This window comes from Mycteria americana, chromosome 4 (assembly GCF_035582795.1).
Source record: "Mycteria americana isolate JAX WOST 10 ecotype Jacksonville Zoo and Gardens chromosome 4, USCA_MyAme_1.0, whole genome shotgun sequence".
NCBI lineage: Eukaryota > Metazoa > Chordata > Aves > Ciconiiformes > Ciconiidae > Mycteria > Mycteria americana.
The window spans coordinates 15,649,494-15,661,650 of NC_134368.1; positions in this window are offsets into that span (position 1 = coordinate 15,649,494).

A 12,157-nucleotide genomic window follows, 5' to 3' on the forward strand; every position below is an offset into this window, starting at 1 on the left:
TAATGTCTTTGTCGTTCAGTCTCCTGGTTGGAAGATAATCATATGTCTTCGTACAGGGATGCCGTAGAGCATAGCTGATGCCTCTAGAAATCTAGAGGGCCCTTGGCTGAGGATCTTACAAGCATGGTTTACAACTGTTTGAACATAATCTCAAATCCCTAGGATATTTAGCTGCCTGAATTCTCACAGGAAATAGTGAAAAGTCGGGTGCCTGAATATTCTTAGAATCCGGACCTGTAAGATGGGAAGACTGGAGCAATGACCAGAGTACTAGAAGGGAGTGACAGATCAATTACTGGATAGCCCTTGCTAACTCACTAATGATCTAGTCCTAAATCTGGTGGGTCAGGGGCTGCAAAATTTCTGCCCGTCGTTCCTCAAAGGGCAGTTATACTTTTAACCACAGTTGCCACTGCCACCTGCCTGGAAGTAGTCCTATTTCTGCATGGGAGAGGTCTGCTTCTGAGACAGAAGATTTCAGCAGTCTTGCCTGCTCTCACGCATCAGAACAAAAATTTTGGCTTTGTACCACTAGATGGCAAACACAGACCATTCGATAAATTATCCGAGTCCTTCCAGGAGTTGCTTCACATCATAATTAATCTTCAGTTCTATTTTGCGGTACACACAGCCATTACCTGCTTTACCTGTTGCAAAACCCAGATCAGGCAAAGCAACTTTCATCTGAAGTCTCAGGTGAAGTCTGGATTAGATGAACCGTCAGCAAGGCTGAGCGAAGCAATTCCAGTTGTTTGAGTGGTTTTTCGAAGTCACCACCTGATCACATTGCTGTAATCGCTGCCTTTCTCTAGGGCCGCTTGTCATGCTCTTTTATCACATCTCTGTTAGTTCTTACATTCGTTCTGGAGAGTAGCCTTTTCTGTCTTTCCACTTGAACATAGTAGCTTGATCTCACCTACTTCCAAGCAAATACCAGCTCTAACCACATCACTCGGTTGTCTCTTAGACTGTTTTCATTTTAAGTAGAGTGAATAGGGCCATCCAGATAATTAAATAAAGCTTTAATCTTCCTTCCAAATCAACTGTTGGACCAACTCGCCAGCTAATTCTGGTATCAGAAAAAAATAAATTCACTCAGTAAGCCCACAAATTCTACTTCATCTTTTAAGTGCTCATAAAGATGGCTAGAGGAAGCCTGTTTCTTCCTCCTCCCCTTCCGTGGGATGGGTCCCATGTCATTCTTCAGCTAGAACTGGTGCTCTTCAGCTGATTCCCAGCATTTGTGTTCAACCAAAGCAGAGCTAGCTAATCCCTAGGGCCAAGAAGGGGCCATATGCTCTATTACACTTAGCACACATTTGGAAGTTCCAAAAATAAACAACATCCTTATTTGTTATATTTAATCTGCAATTACTTAGACCTTTCTGTTTCTTAACATTACTATTGAAATAATTTCATTTGTCCACAATATTAAATTGATTTTTGAGTGCTGAAATTGAAGTTTATTCAGAAAAGTGAATTAAGGCAGCACTCTGGCAGTGAGCAAATACTTTAAACATGCTAATGGGCAAATTCTATTCCGAGCTGCACTGATGAAACCCCGCTGACTTAAATGGTTCTGTTTCAGGGAACTGGAGACTAGATTTTGGTCTGAGAAGCTTAAGAGGTTTTCACGACAGGACTTCTCTCAAAAAATATTGTTTCATCCAAATGCAGAATATTTTATGGAAGTACATCTTAGTTTAACTCCTCTTGAAGCAATGATGAGTCATGCAGTTCTGAACATTTTAGAAACATAGATTTTTAAGAAACATAAATTTTTGGACCAGGAACAATAAACAGATTGTTTAACATAGTGTGACCTCTAGCTCTCTGATCAGTGCTAAACCTGGGCTTTCTCAAACATTTGCTTTCAAACTTCTCTTTTTTTGTCTTTCCCTAGCATATAACAACAATATTAATTTATCACAGTTTTAAAAATATAAGATATAGCACGAAGTTACCGTATTTCTGCCTACCTATCTGCTCAAGCATGTGAGAGGAGGCTGGAGAGCTGGCCTACCCAGGAGAGAGGTCTAACAGCTGCTCATGGTTATGTTCCCGAGGTGCCTCTGGGGGACAGTTTGTCTAATTTGAGATCTCCAGGCAATGTCTTTGAGACCAATTTAATATTATTTAAAAAAAGATATTTTTTTTTTAAAGGGAATTTCTTTAGTCAACTCCAAAATGCACTTGGTATGTACAGGATTCTAAATTTTTGCTGTATAATCTTAATCAGAAAGCTATTCTCTGATGTTCATCATATCCTTCTCTTAGACTCTTCCACTCCTTCTCTTCCTCCCTAGATAATTTTATTTATTCAATAATATGTGCTTGGATAGCATTTAAACTCATATACGTACAGGAATAAAGGCTGCTAAGGTGCAAAAAGATTCCTACAATCCTCAAGCATTTGCCTGAACAATCAAACTTGCATGACCATAGATTTTTCCCAGTGTTTTTTAGTGTCAGTGACACTAAGGTGGAAGAAGGTGGAGGAGTCACAGTCAAGTCTTTCTAAAAGAACTGAATTCCTTTTACTAGTATTTCTCAATACTTTGAATTTCCTCTTTTAATCACTTTAAAAAAAATTCCAATGACCATTTGATAATTTTTGAAATATTCCTGTGTTGTCTGGCCCACTTGTGGCCCATAAACTTTGAGTGGGCTATATCAGTGCAGAGAAGTAGATGGGTCCAGAAAATGGCAGAGGGGGAAATTATCCAGGTAATTTAAGCACATGCTTCTTTCCACTGACTAGGGAATTTAAGGTCCTTATGAGGATGATTAGTTAATTCAAACAAAAAAGTGACTGTCTCTTCCATTGAGCAGCATGTAATAAATCCTTCAAGATCTAATCTGCTCTTTCCTAAGTAGGGGCACATAGTACATCTTGCTTGTGTTATTCTGCCTTTTCCTGCAAAAGCGCTGAACAAAGCAGGATTTGGATAAAAAGAAAATTAAAGATATAGTAGTTTTGTTAAGTTGTAGGCTTTGTTGTTTGCTGGAGTTGTTTCTAGCTGAAAATAAAGGGCAAATTTCAATCATCATCATAATGCGACCAGGGTAATTTACTTGTAAACTTGATGACAATGTTTTGTGTAGCCAATATGAATTTTAATTTAATTTATTACTTAATAACATTAAGAAATGCTTAGAAATCACATTTGCAAGAATAAAGAGAAAAAGGCTTTTTAAAAGGGTAGCTCTTCAGAGCTTTCTCTAAGGTGAGGTTCTGGACACTAGACTGTGGATTTACAGACGATGCTTTCATTTTAACGGTTAACACCACTTCTTTACTTGTATCTGACTAGCCCTGTGATGGCCCTGTTGAAGTTTTAGCAAGGCAGGTCAGAAAGCAGCTTGGCAAAACCAATGAATACTACTTGAATGTTATTTATTCTCTATGTGACCTGACAGTACGTAAAACACAGGTTGAGTGGAGATATGAGTATCTGCTCGTAGTGATGTACAAATACCCTTAAATGATTCATTTCTGGATCCTGAGAAATGACTCTGTGGATACCACTGACCATATCTTATATGAAGTATTACCAAAACCAAACATGCACTCAATAAATTACATCTGAAATCTATGAAATAAAAAAGATCCCTAAGCTTGAAGATTTTAATACAAACATTCATTTTTAAAATTTTCCTACCTTGCTCTGTCAGATTAGAGATGATGCACACACAGCTGGCTCATTGGATCCCTTATTCTCTAGGACTCTTGTCCCCAGGGATTTGGCCTCATTCTGAGCATGCATGAATAAAATGAGATCTGGATTTAAACAGAATTGAAGCAGCTGCAATTGTTAAGAGGAACCTTAAAAACCAGGGTTGGCTCTATTAGCTTTAAAGGTTGAATTTGATCTTGAAGTTGATTATAGTGGGAAATCTCGCTTTAATGTCAATAGTCAATGGTTAGAGTCCTTTTTTTTATTAGGTGTGTTATTTCCCATAAATTCATTTGGCTGAGATTGAAAGCAAAACTTGCAGTTTTCTATGGCATGTCTCCTGTCTTCCTCTGCTACTGTACTTCACCTAAAAAAGAACTGAGTTTCATTCCTATAAATAATGTCCTTTGGTAAAATCTTTACCAACACATTTTTTAATTCTTGCCAGAAGTAAATTCAGGCCTAAGAATATGTTATCAAAGAAAGATAGATGCAGTAGGTGATTTGTGAAAATACAGGAATGGCAGGAAAACCAGTTGCCATCTCTCTCCTTGACTTGCAACAAACACAATTTATTATCTTTACACAACATTTTCTATCAAAACCTGTACAAGCAGTGGGTGCTTCATGTTTATTTTCCAACAGATCTTTGCTTGAACATCACTGCAACATACCTGGAATCAAAAGCCAGTTTGTGAAAAGCACACATTGATCCATTAATTCCAGGGAACCACATCAGCATGTTAATCAAAGCAGAGTGAAGAACAGCTCCTGTCCACACAGCCAGGATTATCAAGGATACCGTAACTTCTTTATTCAATTTATTCTGCAATCAAATATTTATCAGGCTTAACTGAAGATCAGAATGCTTTTTAAAAATGCATGGAAACAATTCATAACATATCTAGGGCTAAATCTACACTTGGTGTTTGGTTCAATCTTGAGTCCATCATCTTCTGAATTTAGTAATTTCACCTCTACAGGCAATGACCTTTGTAGGAAGGCAGCAACTAACAGCTATGAGGTAGTAAGCAAGAGCTTCATAACAATGTCTTAATGGTAGCTGGTTACATGGTTACCTTCCTCATCCCTCCTGTTGCTCCTCTCCCAGGTACGAGGAGCGCTCCTGCAGAGCTCCCCAGGTGGGATTTTCCATCACTGCCTGCTTGAATCAAATAGCTTCATTACCAAGAAATTCTTTAATAAGACGTACCACCAGTCAAACTTTTGAAAATATTCTTGAGCCCTTTTCCAAGCATCAGTGTCTTTCTTCTCTCCAAACCTTTAATTTTATTTTCTTTGCTCACCATTTTGGAAAACCTTTCCCGTGCAATAAAAGTCAAGAACCCAAACTTCACTACGTCAAGAAGAGATGACTGTGCCTGCATTTGACATCAGCTCTGTGTGTAGGTGTGGCACTGGCACTGAACCTGTGAGATGTGGCCACCACGTACAGGTAAGATCTGTCAGAGGGAAGCCAGTCCACACACCGCTGGGTGGGGACCTGACACTGCAACAACATAAATTAGTGGGGCATAATTAATAGATTTAATGACCCAAGGAAGGAAACTACCTCATATTCTGTCAAAGCAGACGCAAATGTTAAACTTTTGTGGAACTATAATTCTCACGATTATCTTTTATGTTTGGATAGAGCTACAGCTAAAATAAAATGGCCCATCCTTCTTCAGGCCAAAAATCTCAGTCAATAGTACTAAAAGGAATTGCATTAGCTAGTTATTTTTAACTATAAAGGCCACGGCAGCAACAATAAGTATTTGCAAATTATTCTAAAATTAAAATTCAGATCCAGAGCTGGGTATCATTATTGCAGGTAATTAGTGCAATCAGTACAGCCTACGTGAAACAAACAATTCACAAATATCAGATAATTTGATCTGCAATATTTTCTTTGATGAAAGCAGCTAGACAATATTTCAATTGATAGTTTCTGTCCTTGGCTTTGTTTTCCGGTTTAACATTTGGGAACCTGCTGCTCCCTACAGCAACTCTTTTTGTCTCGGATCAATAGACATTTTATGTTTCATGAAGCCCAGCCTGTGTACAGTTACCTCTGCCAAATCCCCAAGGCAAAAATAGTCTTTTAACAGATCTTCAAAGTTGGTGTATATAAGAGTCTTCTGATTGACCAACCCTGCCAAAATAATATACAGAAAATCTTGCTGGGTCCAGTTCCAGGAGAAACCAAGAGAATGGCAAACCTAGACACAGTGTAGGACGAAATGCCCCTGCTCAGCATGCAGAAGGCTATTCCTAATTCAGAATAAATAGCTATTGCTGTCTCATGGATGGACAGAAGAATACACTTTAGTTTTAGTTTGTCAACCCCAGTACAACTCTGTCTTGTGTTGGCAGACTGATGTCTTCATCAGCAGTTCCTCTGTGTTCCGTAGTAACACTAATAGTCCTAAGAATTATTGCAATAAGTATTTAATAAAGAACTTTCTAATCCCTATTGGTGATATTCTGCTACAGAGATGAATGAGACCTGTTGATTCTAAAGGAGCATTTTATTTTAAGTCTTACTTAAGGCAAAAAAAAAAGGCAGAACTAAGTAAAAGCAGTAATTTATTGCTGTTTATCTCAAAGTGACAAAGTTGCTCATTCTTACCACTAGTGTTTAAAAATTTGAAATTGGAATTCTTCCCCCAAATAAATCCTGAACTACAAAATCTAGCCCTGGTCCTATATGACTCTTAAAAATACAGATCAAAAACCATATCAGCTCTATCAGATCAAAAACCATATCAACCAGTGTTGACACACTGGTAAAACTACCTTGTGTTGTAGTTTTCTGTTTAGCATTTGCAACAGGCTATCCTGCAAGGATAGAGCTGTCCCACAGTGCCAGCGAAGCAGCTGAGGTTTGGGGGTCCCTCTTCCAAACCCCATTCCCTTCCATCCAGCAGCTGCCTTTTGGGAGGAGGGAAGACCAGCGATGAGTTACTGTCCGACCCTATGAGACATCACCTGCTTTCCTCGAGAGGTCAAGACCCAGCTGCTGACTTCTGTCTTCTGAGTCCCCTTTTTCTATCAAACTTAAAAGTCTTCAAAATAGCATCTGTTTTCATTATGGAAATTACTGTTTGTTTGTTTGATTCCATAGAGGATTTGCTTTTCCTACTCATTTTGTGGAAGACAATCTCACACTAAGCTAATGAACAGGGTAAAATCCCAAGATAAATGATGTTGATTGCAAGTGTTCCAATAAAAATTATTAACTAAAAAAGCCTGTAATTTACACATTCAATATAAAATTCATAGGTCCTGTCCATTTACAGTGGGTTAGAGAAACAGAGAAATCAGAACACTGAAAGGAAATTTGTTTTCAAATTACTCCATAGGGCAAATTGTTATCCTATTTAAGCCAGAGACAAAATCACAGTGACTTCTTTGGGAATTAAGCCCACCTGATTTTTATTTACAGTTAGCTAATATAGTTGACAAAAAAACAAAATAAAAATTTTGAATTATTCAGTATTAGAAAATTACAATCGCTTTTTTCATCTTGATAGTTTTCTCAGAACAGATGTTCACCTGGGATGTAGCCATGCATGCCCAGAGAATACGAATAACATACCCAAATTGTACTGTTGTATAAATCAGTTTATTTTCTTTTTTCTTTACCTTGCTTCAGATGTCACTGATCTTTATAGCTGTTCATCATGTGAGTTTTTGCTGTATGAGCTGCATCTTCTGTAGCCCCTGAAAAATAATGATACTAAGTTTTAGTATATAACTATGAATATCCCAAACTACAAGATAATATTTTATAAGATAAAATGAACTAAGATGGTCCACCAGGAAATCATATTTACAGTCCTATTCCCTTTGCTTTTGATCTTGGCTAGCATACATCTCTCATCTTTTGCCATTGGTTTAAATGAAGTCAGGCTCAGTATGAATAACAAAAAATGGAAAATGTTGGAAATCTCTTCTGGTAGCATCAGTTACTTCATGATTTCACCCAGAGAGTGATCAACAGCTTATGTAGGAACCATATCACACTCATTACAGACAAAAAAAGCAATGGAGATACTGGGAGGACTGTTCATTCTGTTATATATGGTTAATTAATACTATTCATCACAGTTCCAACTCAACAAAAACTGAATAGGTTTAAGGCCAGCAGGGATAATTGCAACCATCTAAAATGATTTTTCCCACAACGCAGACTACAGAATGCTGTTTGGTACCGTCTGAATCAAGACAGATCTGGGGGGTGAGCTGAGGCACAGCCTCCAAGAAATGCATTCAGCCTTGGCTTTCAGACTGCAAATGATGGCAAATCCATTACAACCTGAAATCAATTGCATCGGCCTTTAATCATCCTTGCTGTAAAAAATGTGCATCTTATCTATACCCTGATTTCTCATAGATTCAGTTTCTAGCCACTGCAATTTTTATAACCTTACCTGAAAGATTAAAAGTCATCTATTATCAGAAAACTTTTCCCTCTGTAAGACATCGCCAGCTGTTTCTAACTCTTCTGGTGCCCTCTGCTCAGCTAAGAAAGTTTCCCAGACATAATCCCTGTAACACTTTTCTGATCATTTTCCAATTGCTCATATTTATTTTGATTTGAAACACGAGCAGCAGAACCAGACCTAGTCTGCAAGGATTTTTCTGTGCTGAATCAATCGATGATACTAGTTTTCTCCCTTCCTTCCTCAATATTTTCATGTGGCTATATATACACCTGTGTCTTTGACCATCCCTGTGCAGTAAAGCATTTCAGCTTCAGTGAGTAAAACTGATGGACCTTAAGCATATGTTCAACGATGCTCCTAAATATAGCTCCACTTGAGCATGCTTCTACAGCTGAGAACATGTCCAGCTACTTTGCTAAATTGGCCTAATGTACAGTGACTTCCAGCCTCCTCCACCTCTACCACTACATCTTCTTGCCTGTTGTAGAGCCTAACCATAATGGGAGGTTTTTGCTGGGATGCTTTTATAGCCTACACCTCAGCAGTACATCTGTGCCTATATATTTTGACTTCCTTTTGACCTTAATTATTTTTTATCTCTTTACATTGAGTATCTCTTAGATGAGAGAATGTGTGAATTTCTGAGTGACGTCTATTATTAAATAAATATCATTCAGCAGAACAGTAGTTCTGTGTATTTTGAAATGGAAATAGAATATGTGGCAATGAAGGGAAAGAGCTGGTAAAACATACACTTCTGAAATCAGGAACTGCAAAGATTTTTTTTTCGCTCAGAACCATTGCAATAGCAGTTAAATTCCATTATTTCCAATTTGCCAGCTGTGAGAGAGAAGTGCAATTTTAACAGGTGAATAAAAAAAAGAAAAACGAGACAAAGCTCTGAAGGAAAAGCACAAAAGCCATTACAAAGATGATTTCAGGATGAAAAAAGCCCACCCCAATCTCTCACCAAGTGACAGCTGTGGTTTTAATGGACTAGTCTTAATATGAGATTTATATGCAAACTGCCTACAGAAAGTAAAAAAAAGGATGCTAACAACCTATAAATGTTAAAGGTTTTTATCTCAGGCTCAAAAAATGTTGATGGCAATGGATGGAATATTATACCATACCATAAATGTCCCCATTACACGATTGCTGCTCTGGCCTGGTGCCGATACGAATGATCTGGTAGAAGCGCTGCAGCAAAGCAGTTGTCCTGTTGCCTGCTTCTGCTCCACCTCTTCCCAACTCACTGGAGTCTATTAGCGTGGGGGGGTTTAGTCTCATATGCCACCCCATCACAAACCAATATCATTTTCTACTACTGTTGAAAATATTCCTGATCTCCTAGTGCACTCCTGTGACTTGAAAGGAAGTTCTCAGCATACATGAGATGTTGGATCAACATTGAAGGCTGTATCACCAGTGCACCTGTAGGTACAGGTGTGTCTTTGGCTGATGAAACTTCCCCCAGCTCAATGATAGGTCTTTTTCCATAGGTATCTCTGGTGAGCAACTTCAGCTCACACCAGCTGAAACTCAAGAACATTTGCCAAAGATGAAATAGGTGGGAGAGGATATTATATCCTCTAAATTCTGAGTTATGCAGGAGCCAGACAACCAAATGCAACACTTGGCCGATAAACAAGATACTTTGGAAACTCCTCTCTACTTTGGGTCCACCTATTGCAGACAGTAGTGTAGAAAGCATAGTAAAATTTCATTCTTTAGATGTCTGACAAGTGAGCTCTGACAATTTTTGTTTCAATGGGTTAAGGCGTCTTTCCTGGCTGCTTGCACCTCCTCTCTGCCTGACTCCACCACAGGCAGCAGAGCTGGCAGGAGATAACGTACGCCTGCACCTCTGCTGCTCCTGGCCACAGCCCAACATCTTCACTTCCAGTGCTGGTGCTGATCTGTACCAAGCCACCAGCGTGCGTGTGGTGCTGCTGAGTTGTGGGCAGGCTATGTTGTTATTGGGCTACTATTATGATTAAGCAGACAGATACCTCACGTATTTAAATAGCTAATGCATACTAACTGCATGCATGTAAATATATACATGCATATAGATACCATATTATATATATAATTTGTGCTGGTGGATTTGCATGTATACGCACACACTGGTGAAGCAATGAATATAAGCTAAACCAGCAAATCAGATCATCACTTTTTTACATAAAATATCCACATTTCTGGACCAGCAGCTTCAACAGGCATGTGCACAAGTACTTGTGCAATTCGGTCCTTCGTTTATACAAATTGTAGGAGGCACTGCTGAGGAAAGCAGAGTTTGTGCAAGCAACACATTGCCTCAGCGTCACAGCTTTAGTCATGCTGTTTAGAATTCAGTGGTAACAAAAGCTAAATTCTCCCTCCAATATTAAATATAACTCTGCTTAAATGTGGAAAAGTAGTGCCAATTTCTTAAGCGAGAGCTAAAGTGAAGCTCCAGATTTCCTTGTGACAATTTTAGAAAATTGCCTAAAAGGTTGCAGAGCTTATTTATTTTTTTTTACTCTTTATTTAGTAACACTGAATCTGCCTTCATGTCACTGCAGATCCAGCAAGGTATAGTGAGTCTTGTCCTTCCCCATCTGCCTGGAAGCAGCTGGAAGGCCCCTGAAGAGTGGCTTTCTCAGCCCTCCTAGTGCCAAAACAGGCTGTTGAGTCAAGAAGGGGTTTGATCTCTGTCAATGGTTTCAAAAAAGAACTAAGTTCTGGAGAAACTAAATCCGTAATATTTTGAATAAAAATCACTAAAGGATGTTCTCTGAAACACAGGCATGGCATTAGTGCATGGCGAGTCCAACAGCACAGCATTCACACCTGTACTGCTTAGGGTCATAACTCCGGTTTCCAGCTGCGCTGGAGCCCTACCGAGAGGGATCATTCATCCCAGGAAAGAGCTGACAACCGGCTTTCATCTGCCGGGTTTCTTGTAATACATCCCAGCCCGTCCCGCTCCCTCCACGGCAACTTTCAGCCCCGCTCGCTCCCCGCTGTGGCCGTGCTCGTCCCCGGCAGCCCCGCTTCCCCCGGGGATGCTGCGGGGTGGCATTTCCCGTTCCCCGCGGTGGGACCGCGCTTTTCCCTCCAGCTGCCCAAAACCACCGCGCAAAGCCGGTGACGGCTGCAAAAAATTGCGGGGATGACTGGGGTTCGGGAGGGAGGAAAGGAGCGCCGCAGGGCAGCCCCCCCCGCCGCGCCGTCCCGTCCCGTCCCCGCAAGCCCCGCTGCCCGCCGGCCCGGACGGGGCGTCCCTGGCGGCGGAGCATGCTCAGAGGGCGGCGGGGGCCGGCGCGGGGAGCGAGCAGCGGGGAGCGGGGGCGCCGCTCCGCCGCGCTGGGAGCCCCGGCGGGCGCGGGGCGGGCGGAGCCGCCAGGCCGGGCGGGAGCCAGCTGGAGCCGCGGAGCGGCGCAGCGCGGAGCGGCCACCTGGAGGAGCGGGCGCGGAGCGGGTACCCCGAGCAGGGGGGTTCGCTGAGCGGCGGAGCGGAGACCCCGAGCAGGGGAGCGCGCTGAGCCGCGGGGCGGGGAGCGCAAGCGGGGGTACGCGGAGCGGTTACCCCAAGCGGGTGCCGCGGGGCAGAGACCCCGCGCAGGGGGACGCGCTGCACTGCGGGGCGGGGACCCCGGGCGGGAGCCGCGGAGCGGGGACCCCGAGCAGGGGGAAGGGGGACGCGCTGAGCCGCCGGGCGGGCGCCCCGTCCGAGAGCCGCGGGGCAGAGACCCCGAGCAGGGGGACGCGCTGAGCCGCGGGGCGGGGACCCAAGCGGGGGCCGAGGAGGGCGGACAGGGACCCCGAGCAGGGGGCGCGCTGAGCGGCGGGGCGCGGAGGCGGGAGCCCGATACGCGCTGAGCGGCGGAGCGGGGCCGCCGGAGCGGCGGGGCGGGGGGCAACCGGCAGGGGTGGCGGCGGGGGGGGCGGGCAGCGGCCCCATGGGGCCGGGCGGCGGGGCGGCGCTGGCTGCTCGGCGCCTCCCGGCCGCCGCCGCCCCGCCGCCGCCGGGAGCCGCCAGCC